The sequence below is a fragment of the Clarias gariepinus genome, chromosome 5, assembly GCF_024256425.1.
Source record: "Clarias gariepinus isolate MV-2021 ecotype Netherlands chromosome 5, CGAR_prim_01v2, whole genome shotgun sequence".
Taxonomy (NCBI): domain Eukaryota; kingdom Metazoa; phylum Chordata; class Actinopteri; order Siluriformes; family Clariidae; genus Clarias; species Clarias gariepinus.
In genome coordinates this window covers 18448950-18465506 of record NC_071104.1, presented here as the reverse complement: position 1 = coordinate 18465506, position 16557 = coordinate 18448950, and the positions used below count along the sequence as shown (strand labels likewise).

General features: G+C 37.3%; 1 protein-coding gene across 1 annotated transcript in view; it reads right to left on the bottom strand.

Moving 5' to 3' along the window:
• Positions 1 to 15879, bottom strand: part of nck2a (NCK adaptor protein 2a) — a 45620-nt gene extending 29741 nt beyond the window's left edge. Inside the window, exon 1 of the mRNA XM_053495820.1 lies at positions 15727 to 15879. The gene's annotated coding sequence lies outside the window, so the exon portion shown is untranslated. The remainder of the gene's footprint in view (positions 1 to 15726) is intronic.
• Positions 15880 to 16557: the final 678 nt, after the last annotated feature.

Here is a 16557-nt window from a genome sequence, read left to right as displayed (position 1 = left end):
AATCCAAAAGGCCAAATGAGGCCCAGAGTCTACAGAGGAGTATGTCACTCACAATATCAAAACAAAACAATTAACACACAAAAACCTCATTTACATAATGTTTCCTCTCTTACTTTGCCAGTGACATAATTTTCACAATTATTCTTTGTTTCTATTTATTCCACTGCACATGGTAATTACTGCTCTCTAGTTTGGATCTTCCTATCTCCTTCCCCACTCAGAGATTGCAAAAGAATAAATTTAACCCAAAATGACATATTTTAGCATTTTAGAATATTTTATATGAAATATTTCCCTTTCTCTCAAGACTACGTACACACGCATATCTACAGAGTTAGGCTTTGGGCATGGATTAAGGGCACCATATTTGTATGAATCTAGCTGAGTTTGGTTCAGGGTTTTTTGTTCTATCAGCAGGGGAGATGGAGCAGAAAGACAGAGCTCCTACAGCCTGGCCTGCTCTGGATCTCTGTGGGCTGGTATTGAATTTCATCCCCCAGACTCCTGCCACACGGTCCAAATCCAACAGCCATTTCAGAAAGGAAATTTAAAACCAGCCATGCAGTTAAGAGAGGGTGCAAGCCTATGAAAGAACCTTAATTGCCTTATAATAAGCTCTTTTAAGGTGTTTATAACAGCTGAATGAATTAATACCCAAGTCACTTTATATGGTAAAAGAGAAGTAACTGTCTGGTGTGTCGCCCACGGTAATGGCCTTTTATAATATTTTATATACTCATCATTAGGGCTGTTAATATTAACCTGTTGACGCGTGTGATTAATCTAGAAATTTTCAACACATAACTATTTTTTTATGCAAATTAATCACATAACCAAGTGTGAGCCTTGACACGGCTTCCTGTATATTGCAGCATGGTTACCCGACTGTGTGTGATATTCGCATGTTTAACGTGAGTAATCACAGTCTATGTCTGTGATCAATTAGATAAAAAATTTTAATTGATTGACAGCACTACTCATTATATTACTACTACTGTAGTAGCTGTTAGGGTACCTGCTCATTTTTTCACAGCATTCAGGAATGTCATACTAATGTGCAAATAAAATGTAATAAATCGACGTATTTTCTTCACAACAAATAAAAAAAATAATGAAAAGGGTTTATGAAACTCGACTACACAAACTTCAGCTAAACAACCACCTAAACAGCCCCAGTTATTCTGACATTTTTGATTGAAACTAAATAAGTAAATAACCTATTACAATCATACTAAAGTCAATAAAGAGTTGGGAATGGACACAGAACTGCACACTAACGTATACTGAAATCAAACTGACTTTTCATACTAGAGATTTCCACGACAGTGAAAAGAAGAAGAAATCGTGAAGATCAGAATTCAGTTATTTTTATAACTTTTTTATACAGTAACTAGTTTATAGCCCAGTTAGGAAGCTTGGGTCAGAGCACAGGGTCAGTCAGGATACAGCACCCATGGAGCAGAGCTTAAAGGTGCTTTGGCTTAAACTTAAAATAGCTTGAACCCAAACTTAAAATCAGCAAACCACATCCTTAACCATTCGAGACACCTCTGCCCCTATAAGGCACTGACCATTAAAATTCAAAAAGTCAAATAAGTGTTAACACATCAGAAAGTTAACAAACAAAAAAATTTATTTTATTAAAAGAATCAATCATATGCAATGAATAACATGCAACACAGTTCCCTTACTATATCAGTAAAAGGTCTTGTACATCAGGGTTTGAAATGAACTATCTGTCCTGATGATTCAGCACTATTCTGCATATGTGAACATAATGAGGACTATTTATTTTGGGGTTCAAATAATGTGTGTCTTGTGGAAACAAAATCTGCTTTGCAGTGAAATAACTCCTGATGTAGCTGCTGTTTTCTCTCAAAGCACAAATACAAACCACACGGAAAATCCAAACAGAAGCAGTGTATTCTAGCTGTGATGTGGTCGTCTGAGATAATCCCTGCCATTGCTTGTATTTCCACCGGGTACACCGTAGCCCATTCTCCAATATGTCTCAGTGCGCCACTTTGCTAAAAGATTTGTGCCTAACCCATGTATCTCAAAATCAAAAACTCACCCAGACAATTTTTTTGATACATACCAAAGCACACAATACACTATTACAACAAAGTAATTATGTATAAATTAAAATAATCAAATGTGCAAGATAACAAAAAGAGATATAATTACATAACACACCAATACATACGATCCCTCTGATTTTAGATAAAAATGTGTCTAAGAAATGTCTCTAAACCAATTAGATTGGTCTCCAGGCCCGTTGTCAAATGAAGCTGCTCTCTAGTGTCAGCAGGACAATGCACAAAATCAGGCAGATACAGATCAAAATATCAGAATAGGGAAAACACCTGTGACTTTAACTCCATCATGTTTGTTGGTACCAGATAGGCTGGTTTGGGTATTTCCTGACACTGCAGATCTCTTGGGATTTTACACAGCACTAACACTTCTTTTGCTAAAGAAAATGGTGCAAAAGAACAACTAAAAAAACTGCATGTGCATGTCTGCAGGCTTAAACATCCCTCTTTAAAACGGTGGTGAGCAGGAAAGCACCTTAGCATGCGGAAATCATCAAACCTTGAGAAGGATTGCCTATAAAATCGAGGACCACATCACGTTCCAATCCTGTCAGCCAATAAAAGGAATCTAAGGCCATTATGGGCACAAGATTGCTAAATCTGGAAAAGGAACATCCATCTCATGGTTGCTGTTTTATGCATGCTGAGAAGCCACCCTCCCACAGGTTAAAGTGAAAGTGATTATTTTAGTTACTATATCCTTCCTGGCAACTCAAACCAATCTGGACATTTTCCTTAACCTCTTCTATAAGCTAGGTGATTTTAACCACTTTTTCTTTTTTTTTTTTTTACCTTTTTGCATCTTTCAGGGTATATACTAGAGACAGATTCCAGAAGATCAGCAGTGTCTAAAACACTCAAACCAACCCATCTGGCACCAACATGAATGCCTTGGTTAAAGTCACAGAGATTACAGTTTTTGGTTTATTGCACTGCACTGCTGCCACATAATTGGCTGATTAGACAACTGCATGAATGTGCAAGTGTAGCAAATAAAGTGGATGCTGAGTGTATATTACTATGCACTCCATGATTACTGCATGTATTTTGCATTTTTGCCTTTGCCTGCATGAGTGTAAGAAGTAGGCCTTACTTGAAGTATGAGTGGGGTTACTCATTCCCCCCCCCCCCCCCCCCCCCCCAGAAACATCTGGTAATTGCACTTCAGTTCTGTTTTTGCCACTTTTTATTTTTTATCAAAATGATGTGCCATGATCTATAATTTAGTGATTAATAATTCATTAATCCTAAGCTTTGGCGTGAGAAACTTGAGGTCGCAGAGCTCATTAATGGTAAACTGTCTAAAACGAGAACTTGATGACCCACTTGTATTGTGAGAAAATTATTCAGAGGACTTTTCAACTTTTCTCAGTACTTTCAACAAGACTGAAAAACATCTCAGTTGGAAAAAAAAGATATCTTAGAACATGCAGTTCTGTAAGACTTTCTTTTTTAACAAGAACTCACAGGGAACATCCTGCAGTTTCTGCTGATGTGGATAAACAGCAATGCACTGGGAATAAAGATCCCTTTAACAGTCATCCACTTCCATGCGTACATGCAAAGGTTCAGGAACAGAGGGACAATTATTTGCACAACTACTCACAACACAAGAACAACATTATTTACATCACTGGTAAAAATCTGGCTCGTAAATCAGGCAATGAGTCGTGAGAGCTGGAAAATAAGTGCTCATGTAGAAAACAACAACACTGTGCTTTTCCTAAATTATTATAGCAGCTAAAGCATGTTGAAATGGAAATTATTTTCTTCAAACATTTTCTTCAACTTGAATCTCAGTTCTTACTGGAAACATGATGAATCAGCAGCATGCCTAATGCCTGTTACAGGTCGTAACTGTCATCGTTTCTATGATCTATTGGATGAGATGGTTTATTATTCGGCTGACAACTTGGGGCTTCTTACTCTGATGATGCCACCTGTTTTAAGTTTTATTTAAAAGGTCCTAGTGGTACAAACAGGGTTTTCCATACACTGATTTATTTTTGGTGTACCATCATAGCATTAACACTGACTGACGTATATTAATTTCCTTTTTTTTTTTTTTTTACAAAAATGGTAAAATATTATTTTCTTGCAAACAAAGCATGGATTTCCACAGCCCCTGTATCTCATGTCTATGAATAACCCCACCTCTCCGTGCACAAACAAGCTGTGCACGTGAACTGCCTGTGAAACGCTAATAAACAACGGTTGGTTTAACACATACAATGTTCCATACAATTACCCAATCAACTACAGTCAATGTTACTTTTCGTAGTGTTTTGGGATTTCTTTTGTGTTCTTGGTTCTTACTTCTTGCAGGTCCTGGGATTGGACAACATTCATGTCAATCTCCATTGCCAGCGTGATGACGATTCCTTTTCGGAACCAATGAGACGTCCCCAGCCTAGTACAAGAGGGCGGAGGTGAAGCATGAGAGCGAGGCTTCTTTCGTCCTTTTACATGTTTATGGCGATGTGTCACGCAGCCTATCTTTTCCAATGTTGTGGCGGTTATGAGACGCTAGTTTGTACTCATGCTCAGTTTTCTTTAGGCACTTTTTTGTTCAACTGCACTGTGTGTCGATTCACACTTTCTCATGTGAGAGCAAATTGCTGAGCTTATTTCCAACTCACGGTGCTGAGGCAAGGTTAATATGTCTGAGTGCCTACACAAAGCAACACGTAGAGCACATGTCTGTATGAAAACACTAGTTAGGAGCGGGAGCTAATATTTGTATTTATGTTTACTTAGTTAGTGGGCATTCTGGCCCAAGATTTGTTTTCTTTCATTTTTGTTAGATTAGATTGGCTCTAATTAAAGTTAGAACGTGTTTTGTTTTATTAATTTATTTTCTCTAAGCTCTGCTTGTTTGTTTATCATTGAAACAGCTCTCACTATTGAGTTTATCATTGAAATGTTTGTACATTATTTTGTACCCATTGTTTCTTTAATTATTATTTTTTTCTTTCCACTGTAACTAAAGAGCAATTGGGTGTGGCGATGTGACTTCTCCACTAAAATTTGCTAATGTTCATTTTACATCTCAAGCTGGCTTCATTACTTCGCACATTTCGTTCCCCATTAGTAATCAGTAATTTTATTTCTTATGCCAGCTTCCTATTTCCCTAGACAACAATAACGAGAGTAAGAACAGAATAGTAAATTGTAACAGCCAGCTCATCTCTGTATCTACATCATTTAAGAAAAGAAAAAGCAGAAACACTTAGGATCTGTTTGTGTGTATTATCCAATTGAATTTCTTCAGTCCTCCATGCAGCAAAATAAAAGGCCATTTAAATGCTACCATGTGATACATCAATATATTTACCAAAGATCCAAACCACAAACTATCTGGGGTTTGGCTGTATAGTTGTAAGACATGGCCAAGTCTATGAAGACTGTAATTAAGCCCATTTATAGCAAGGATAAAGTATATTTAGGTCATGGTGCTGAGGGATCTCGTCATGGAGAGATTTGAGTAAGCTATCTGCAAGACACGCAAAACACTAGCCTTGCAAATTTCACAGTTGGATATGGTTATCAGCACACACACACTATAATTTTATACGAATCATGTCTAAGGAGGCATGCTAATTCAACATTTTTGACCCAAGTTCGGTATTTCTTGGTTTTCACTGTCCTTTCTTCTACCTAAATCCAAACCACTTGATAAACATAAGGGGTGTGAAAGCAGACAGAATTTCAAGCGAGCGTTTCCGTCAGGCTGTTTTTATTCGGGATCATAGTTAATGTGCCTGCCCTTAGAATTAACCCTGTATATCATGGGTGCGGCTGAACCTGTGCGAACAATGCAGTCGGTCCAGGAGACCGGCTAGGGAGTAAAGAACCCTACAGAAAGCAAGTGAAAAGACTGAGCAGCTCTTTGTCTCTAACTTAGTGGCTGGTACACAAAGGTCCTGGATATGAGTGTACAAAGCCAAAGAACAACAGGCTTACGATTTAGACCAACAGCAAGAGTCTGGTTTACTTGAAAGAGGCTTACATTTAATGTAAATTTATCTATTTATTTATTTATCTGTCTAGTGTCCTTTTAAAAGGATTTGTTTAAATAATGTAAAAATTAAAATAACTGAAAAAAGTAACTAAAAACTGAGTTAAAATCTAGAACTAAGAATAAGCAGCAGCATAAAATATTTTTATAATTACTTAAAATTTAAAAATGGTATTTTAGTAATTTAGGTTGAAATGAAGAGTTTGCATGTTCTCTCTGTGCTTGGGGGGTTTCCTCCCAGTCCATAGACACAGATTAGGTTAACTGGCATTCCCAAATTGTCTGCCGTGTCTGTTTGTGTGTAGGGTTGGGTATCGTTTGGGTTTTTTTCGATACCGGCGCCAAATCGATACTTTTAAAATGGTACCGGTGCCAAAACGGTGCCTGAACCGAAACTTTACAAAAGCCACAAAATGATGGTGGATGACACAAGAACACATTTTTATTGAACAAAAAACTGAATGCTTAAAATTGAACAATATATTAAAAGTTTAAAGTATATATGAATATATATAAGTAAATACAAAAAACAACAACAAAACATAAGCCGCCTAACTCAACTACAATAACTAAACCGCCTCAAATTTTAGCAATTCTTTCACAGAAATTTCACTATATTTGCCTTTTCTGGCAAAATACGACACCTTTTCTGACTTACTGCATGCCCTGCACATTCTTTGCAATGGTACATGGGATCACTGTTGTAGTACTACTAGTACTAGCTGAAAAGCCATAATTATTAAACAGAATCCATGTTACATTAGTATTTTACAAATCGTTTGACCATTTGTTAGCATGAATGCAAGATTTGCATTTTGTAATTAACATTACATTAGCCTACGACTATCCTGCGGAAAGGCTGCTGTCGTCATTATAATCTGTGGACTCCTTTTTGCGACGGTTGGTATGACCAAGGCTGGGGTTCATCCACACCGATGCTGCACGTCGCGGTGTCAGAATCCTTTCTTGTGAAATATAACCACATTTTCGTCAGTTTAGTTTTAGGCATTTTAACAAAAGTTATTTAATTTAGCAAGCTAAGATAGCGGTAGACCGCCTGCTGCCGTCAAAGCTAATGTAACGTTAGTTGCTGCATTCACGCGCATCTCGGATGGTCTTATTTCCTGATGATTTGTGCTTTTAATTTTTTTATCTAATCTAATAAAATTTTTATCCACAAAAATAAAATGGACAGTAAAATTACTGCAACAATGTTTTAAATTCGTATTATCAAAGCTTTCCCGAAGTTCTCAAGATTTTTCTAAATATGGAAATAATTTATTTTTCCGATCATTTTCGACAACCAATGAATGCAGTATTTAAATTTTACTAGCGATCATGTGGTTGATAAATCTGATGCTTACTACAACTGCGACATTCAATCGACAGGCACTGAAATGGAACTGTTTTGTTTCGGTCCGGTACATCCGGATTATATAGGTACTGGTGCCGTATTGGTACCGGTTTTTGGTACCCAACACTATTTGTGTGTGCCCTGTGATGAAGTCGCACCTGCACATGAAGTGTACCTTGCCTCATGGGGGGCTGGGATAGTCTCAATGCCACCCTACAACCCTGTACAGGATATGTAGTATAGAAGTTGAATAAAAAAAATTATAATTTGGGGGTCTAAAGCTGCTCTTTGAAGGGCAGAGAAAAAAGGCTTACTAATGAGAATTATCTATTTATCTATATAGATAATATATATATCTAAAGTCGGCTCACAGTGGTACACAATTGTCAGGTGTGTGTCCTTTATCATTTACATCAGTAGTTCTCAACCTTACCCCTGAAAAACCACTGCCCTGCATATTTTAGTGTTTTCTCTATGCCCACTTTAATTCACAAGAAAATAATAGTTAGTTAATGATAGTAGGTTATACACTCATTTATAGACATATACGTTAATTTATTACGTGGGATTTTCCTTTGACAATTCATTGTGTCGATCTGCCATTTTTTAACTTTATGCGTGATAGTCAAGTTGAGGAAGCTTAGAGCTCTGACATTTCATTCTATATTCTAAGCTATCTTAAAAAAAAAAATCTTAACTAACTTTAAAAATACTTATTCTGATGTGGTGTTGACTAAATTAACAGTAATTACAAAAGTTTACAATGGCACTGGAAATGAGAGAACCTCATGATTTCAAAATTGACAATGCATCATTTCAGTGTGTAAGCAAACCATTTTGTCCAAAATGCCCAACATAGGAGAAGAATTTTTGTTTAAAATAAAACTGTGTGGTAATCCTAAATACTAGGAATAATTCACAAAGCATGTCCTAAGACAGAGAAAATTCAAAGGACTCTTAAATCACTAAAGCCCTATTCACACTGGATTAATTTTACACAGGGAGCAGAGTATATCCAGTCTGATTCTGCCATTTCAGTCATTTTTTTACACAGAGCCTTCCTGTTCCTAGAAAGATTCTGCAAGCTTTTCACTACTGTAAGAGGATTTGTAGAAATAACCTCAGATATACAAGCCTGGGAAACCCCTTCACATGTGGCATCAATTTTGACATTCCCTATATAATTTGGAAATCCACCGACATTCTGAACTGAAACTCATGTCTTAGGTACACATACTGTATTCTACTTACAGTTTGAGCATTTTATAATTTGATTACACAGAAATTAGGAAAAACTCAATTTAAAGATTTTATGCAAACAGGCTTAAGCCTATAAATCTAAAACTGATTCCTTTAAAGCACTAAAAGGTTGTGTTTTGGTGTAACGTGTGTCAATGATTGTGAATTTGTATGTCCTGTCACCTCATCCACTGTTAATATTCACAAAATCAGAAACACTTTCATTTTCGTTTTCATTTCTTATAGCATTGTGCTTCATGTCACAATGTCAATGTTCATAACAAAACACTCAGTCATTCATAATTACAGGGTCGACACCATCTTTTTCCGTAACCTTCTTACGAACAGGTTAGTAATACTTGCTTTTGTCAGTTCTGTGAAAACATTTAGAAAAGAAACCTCATTATGATCTGTAAGATTTAAATGCTAGTGGTAAGATGTCCGGCACATGCATTAAACACAATTTATCTGACTCATGATCATGATTTCACAGCATGTTCCCATTTGCTAGTGTGGCTTAGAGAACGCCTATTTAAAAACAAAAATCCTGTCCACTAGTGCTGTGCAATTTAATTGGTTATGTTATTTAAGTGCTCTTTTGTTGATTACTTCACTGAATTAAATCAATGGGTCAGTTTTCAATTCATGCCTTTTAAATTAATGAGGCAATCTCTCAAATATGGAATTCTCTTCGGCGACTTAGTGCCATAGTGTTTCGCACTGTAGCATCACACTTCCACGGTCAAGAGTTCGACTCCCACCTCGGATCTGTGTGGGTGGAGTTTGTTCTCCCCATGCTTGAAAGGCTTCTTCTCACAGTCCAAAGAGACACAGGGTATGACAGGGCTAAATGGGGTCTCCAAATTTTACCCCATTCCAGTGTAAGCAGTTTAGAGAATGACAGGGTGAAGGAGTGATTCTTCCTTTACTTTTGAGTTTATGGACAATTTGTGCAATATGGTAACCTACTGATATACATAGTAAATACTTTTAGTAGCTTTGTAATACTTTTAAAGTTTGTGGGAAATATAGTTGCTTAAGACAAATCAAACAAACATTAGTGCTATTGAATTGGATTGAATCAAATCACCAGTTTAGCTATGATTCACAGCTTTACTGCTCATATTGATTCTCTCAAAAATAGTCTGGGAAATCCACATGAGATAGGTGCAAAAGTTTTTAAAGTACCTCTTAACAAGGTGTATGAAATAATCCTGGAAGTAACTTATACATTGAGCATGATGTACAACAACTTGCACCCATTTCCACAGTATCAGCTAATAATATGCAAACAAAGCATGATGATGATGATGACGATGAGAAGGCAAGTATTATCAAGATGCCTAAGATAGAGAAAAGAATATATATATATATAAGGTACTCTTGGTCTTCCTTTCCTGGGTCAGTCCTCATGTGTGCCAGTTTCGTTGTAGCGCTCGATGGTTTTTGCGACTCCACTTGAGGACACAAAGTTTTTGCAATTTTCCGGACTGACTGACCTTCATTTCTGAAAGTAATGATGGCCACTCGTTTTTCTTTAGTTAGCTGATTGGTTATTGCCATAATATGAATTTTAACAGTTGTCCAATAGGGCTGTCGGCTGTGTAGTAACCTGACTTCTGTACAACACAACTGATGGTCCCAACCCCATTAATAAAGCAAGAAATTCCACTAAATAACCCTGATAAGACACACCTGTGAAGTGAAAACCATTTTAGGTGACTACCTCTTAAAGCTCATCGAGAGAACGCAAAGCAGTAATTAGAGCAAAGGGTGGCTATTTTGAAGAAACTAGAATATAAAACATGTTTTCAGTTATTTCACATTTTTTTGTTAAGTACATAACTCCACATGCATTTATTCATAGTTTTGATGCCTTCAGTGAGAATTTACCAATGTAAATTGTCATGAAAATAAAGACAACACATTGAATAAGAAGGTCTCATTCAGAGAAGAAACTCTTGGCCTGTACTGTGTATATACTGTATATATATATATCACATGGTGAGAAACAAGTAAAAACATTACCACATACAACAACTGAAGCTAACAACAATGTTGGTTTTGCCCAGCCAAAGGTGGACCCATGACGTGAAACTGAAATTATCTGTCACTCAGTTGTTATAGCTGGAACTGCTCAATCCAGTAATAATTTATGTTTATTGAGTCAGTATGTGAGCTAATGCTGAGTCTGTGTTTCTGTTCGCATTTACAATCCACATACCATATTGCAGTTGCCTTTCCTAAGAGCAGCCAGGTGTGCACATTGTTTCTAATAGTATTACCTAACATTTGCTTCCTAGTTATTCCAGTAACTAAAAAAAATCATCTATTCTTAAGGTGAAAAAAACTTTCAAAAGCTAATGTAAAGAAATTATACAGTGTATACAGTATGTAGCGTATTGCCCTGAGCCAAAAGCTTAGTGTTAGGATATAGCACAATACACAGAATAACACTATTTACTCCAAGTTGAGACAGATAAACGATTACTGTATAATGTTTAGATAGCAGTATTGTGCAGTGGTCTCTAGCAGTGTCATACATATTTGTTCCCTTTTAAGGGGAGTACTGGAAACCTTATGAGCATTAATAAGTATATTTTGCACTGCTGCTGGAACTCATGGTCTTTAGTTTGTACATTAAATGATTGGGCAAGAACATTCAACCTAAGTGACATCTAAAAATATGAGTAAAACTGCAATGCAAGCAAAGCGCTGCTTAATGCTGTGTCAAAAAAATATAAATTTTTCTTCATAAGACTGTGATGTATTAAATTTCAAGTGAATGCAGCAAAGGCAACTCTCGCATTAAAAAAAGCACAAAAAAACCCACAGAGGATTCTTGAAAGAGCATTGAAATAGATAAGCAGGTCAGCTCGACCAAGTCTAGAAATTAAGTTTCCTTATAAACCTACGATTACTGCCTCCAAAGTGGTGCACTATTCGATTTACTAACAGCACATAAGTCAGGCAGGTGATATCCTAACTGGTTTAAAATTCAATTACTATAATGCAAGGATGTCTGAGAGTGTGTTTAGAAAAGGGAAGAAAAAGACAGAAGAGGAAGGCATCTAAAGTACCAGGGAAGCAGCTCAATGCACAACAGTACCTAAAGTCATTTATTAACCAGTTAGCCTAGATTATTAACACATTATTAAGGCATCAACTGTATAAACCTACCCAAAAGCACAGCCAAGCTGTAACTTAGACTCCTGGCTACAGATGGCTGCAGTTTACATGTGAGAATGACTGATCATAACCAATCACTCTAAAAATCGTTATATTCTGGTCATTGGCCGACTGAGGCATTTTTTATGGAGTTTATTAAAATGATGAGTCAAATCTAAACCACAATTTAACACATCAGATCTATATGACATTTCCTTACTACAAATAAATAAATGACCAAATCACATATAAAAGACTAGATTTATAGTGTTTTTTACTTTAATTACCTATAAAATTAAGAAAAAAGATGGAGATTTCGGCCATGTATCCTTCCTCTGGATGGTTTTAAGATCAAACTTTAAATCAAAAAGAATGTGATATGAAAGAAATTCATGTGACATGTACATTGAAGAAACTCAGCATTCATTATAATTTCATGCTACTGAGATTGGGAATCTGGAGGATAACACTAAAGAAAGATTTTAGTGATGGGATTGTCAGGTAAAGAAACCTTAGAAACATACGGGACGATGTAGCTGGATAGGCAAAATTAGAAGGCAGATAACACAACTGCTCCTGTTAAAGCCAAGTTCACACTCCTTTGACAGATCTGAAAGCAAATTCAGAGAACTCTACAAGACAAACTAAAGAAGTGGCTGTATCGTGTGCCCTTATTACAGCAAGGCTCAACACAAGCCTCAAGACAACAAATCGATCCTTTTCCCATTTGGGTCGGTTAAGGAGCCAAATCTCTTCAGATTAACATAAAGAGACCACACTAAAAAAAAGAGTGTGAACAGCCTAACAAAAAAATCAGATTTGGGCCAATTTTGCCTGCTGTGTGACCATAACAATAGGGTTTCAGAAGCAACAGTTCAGTACAATTTAGTCTACAATCACACTGTCGGCAAATAAGGCCCAGGTCAGATTTACTTACAAAATCAGATTTTTTTAATGGGGTTGGGGGCTGTTCATTTTTTGTTTTTAATATTACCTGTATCTGACATCAGTCTGAACAAATCACGCTGTTAAACATTCAAGATTGTGAACATTGTACAATAGTAAGTTATTCACTGACTTCTTTGGCTCATGTCCTTGGTTTCTCTAAATTCAAATTTAAAACATTACATTTTACATTGTCACAGCAGCCACGTTGTCCCTTGGCTGCATTTAAACATTTCTTTTGATATCTCTTAATTTATAGGGCAATTACGATAAGTGCTTTCTAATTTGCTTGCATAGCAACATCACTCTAAAAGTTTACAATGTCCATTACCTCACTATCTTTTTACTGAATCCTCATTCAATGTCATTCTCCATCATTCCTAGAATGAAATTATGACAAGTATCAAGTTGGATTGACTTAAAATGTACATGAATTCCGATATGTCTGCTCAGACTAAGGTTGCACTTTAAATAATCAGATCTGTATCTGATTTAGACCATATATGAAGAATGCTCAAATAATAATTGCATTAGAATGAACAGGTTCCATGTGATATATAGAGTTCACACTGAAAAAATCTGAATCACATGTAAGCAAAAACATTTGATTTGGGCCACTTGCATAGCCATTGCTGACATAGCTCACAGAGAAATAACTGTAATTTTATTTTCTAAATTAGATATTATCTGAGGAAAAATCATCAATTGTGTCAATTTTCCCTGATGTATGAACATAGCCTTGCTTGCGATAAGAATACACGAAGAGTTTAGTGCGCCTTAATAAATATAGGGATAATACAATGGCGGCACCGAAAGTAATGCAAGAGTGGGAATAACTTTTTTATTAACTGACACAAATTGCACCTAATAATAGAATAATTCTTCCTCTATACACAAACATACTGTTTAGCATAGTCTTCATCACAAGCCATGCATATTGCACTGTTGAAACCAGCACTTGAAACCTCTTTGTCGAGGTTAATCTTATTCTACTGTCTTACGGAGATGACACCAATGATCAGAGCATTGCACACAGATTGACGAAAAAGTTGAAAGAAGGTGAAACCAGCACTGAAGACAAACCACACAGTGAGAAACCATCAACTGCAGCAAAGAGGATTTTCAAAAAAGATTTGAGAGTTGTTCAACGATGACACAAATGGATCACTATGATGAGTAGTATCTTTGTATAGAGCAGGCATCACTAAATGGCGGACCCCGGTTCAGATTCGGACCAAGTGACAATTATATATGGACCTTGATGCTTTTCTGGTAAATGAGAATAATTAATTTACCAGTAATCTAGTGTAATCTTGTAATCTTTTTCTCTCATGGTGGGTGCGGCTACACAGCCAATCAATGTAATAGTTTACTGTGTATGGACAGAGTGTGTAAAAGAAACAAAACTGAAAGCAACAGAGCATGGCTTACTCAAAAAAAACTTTTAACGTAAACTATAAAAAACGAAACTTCAAAAATAAATGAACAAATGTTTATTCTTCCTGCGGGAAATTTAAAACCAGTTTGTCTCATATGTTCTGAAACAGTAGCAATAACAAAAAGCAGTAATGTGAAGCACCACTATGAGACAAAAAACTGGTAGTTTGAGGAAACATATTCTCGGCAGTCCGAGGTGAGGGCATGTACGATACCTGAACTGAGAGCTCAGTATGACAGAGCAACCAGAGTCCTTTCACATTCATTTACAGCCAAACACTGTGCAAATAAAGATTTATTAAACATTGTTGTTTGTATTCCATACAAATACAGGCAAATATAAAAGACCATCAGATCTGAACCTGAACACAAACATGAAACTCAGACCTCGGCTCGGAGAAAAACATTACTCTACCAACATGTGCGATTTCAACAACCTGTAAACTTTTGCATTGCATTACTTTTTTTGGTTTAGTTTTGTGTTCTTTCGTTATTTCCCTCGTAATCCCCTCACATATACAGTAGCTACACAACACCTAACTTTGACAATACAGCCTGAATAATAAGATTACATGCATGTACAGTATTGTTGCAGCTCTTTTATATTTGTAACCTGGAACACAATGCTGAAGTTTCAGGTACTTTTAGGAAGAACAGCCGGTGTCACTGGACAGCTTTGTATTTAGTGAAATCTCTCCAGGCTGCCATATGCAGATAGTTCAGCTACAGAGACAGAGAGGGAAACTGGAAAGCGTTTTTACCCGACGTGTTCTCTAAGATTCAAAGCTTGCTTTATTGTCGTGACAAATATGGACATTGTTATTACCAAAGCTCAGAAACAAGTCAAAATAACAACAGAAGTAAACAGACTGCAAATATATATTTACTCTCACACACTCTACATCGCTCTATCATATACAAACAAACGCGCGCGCGAGAGCGAGCGCGCACGCATACACACACACACAGAGACAGGGAAACTGGCGCAGAGCAAATCAGCGTGTGTGTGTGTGTGTGTGTGTGACAAAAGGCTACTGGTCGTTCGGGGAAACAATCATTTCTTTTCAGCTGTGATGTGTGTGAGCAGTAAAAGAGTCGGACAAGCAGAGAATCTGCACCGATACACAGGAAAAGCCCTGAGCACAACAATACTGTATTCTACTCACTTTCGAAGACCGGTTTATTTCTAAACGACACATTTCTACACGTCCTGTTGTCAAGCGCTAACGTTAATTCTGCACGAAACCAACAACAAAAAGCCCCAAACCGGAGCGACAAAGTGATAAACTGTAAACAACTCGGCGCTTATTTGGAAATATTTGTTTACTTGCACCTTCCTTTCACTTAAAGCCCAAACAACACTGAAGCAAATGACACCGAGCACCATATTTGCCTCGTCTCGACTCTAAAGCAGCGCAGGCAACTTTAGCAAACCCCGAAACTCCATCTGAGATTCCGCCGGCGCTTACCGTGGAGCGGCTCCTCACAGTCACGTCCAGAAGCGAGGGGGGCGGGAGAGCGCTCAGAACAGCCCTGTCCGTGTGCTGTAAATGTAGCGCCAGTCCGGTTGTGTGTCAGTTTCTCACAGCTTTACAGTCTACTCCTGTGTGTGTGTGTGTGTGTGTGCCATCAGCTCGCTCCCTGCGCGCAACACTCTCCGCTGGTGACGTCACCAGGGCCGTGCTACAAAGGGGGCGGCGCGCGCAAGCGAATAAGACAACCACCTAGCCACTGCTACTGCTCCTACTACTGTCCAAACAATAGTCTCAAATGATAATGTGCAGCTGTGTTTCGGTTTATTGTATATAATCACAACTGAACCTAGAAGTGATTGTTTAGTGTCTCGAAAACATTACACAGGTTTTTAGATATAAAAACCCAAAACAGTCATATCATGAGCTCAACAGTCATGAGTCACACTAGCAAGCTTGTAATAGTACTTAACAGTTCCAGATGCAAGTCATATGCCATTAGAGCTAATATTCTAGAAAAAAAATTGCAGATACTTCATCTTCATCTTCTATGCTGCTTATTCTGACAGGGTACCAATCAATCACAGGGTGCACACACGCACACACACACACACACACACACACTACAGTACAAGCGTTTCGGGAATTAACCCAATGTTCATGTCTTTGGGCTGTGGGAGGAAACCAGAGTACCCAGAGGAAACTCACAAAGCATAGAAAGACCATGCAAACTTCACGCACACTTATCCGAGGCAGGAATCAAACCCTTAACCCTGGGGTGTGAGGCCAGTGTGCCACCAATTAAAGATACGTAAAGGAGTGGTGGCT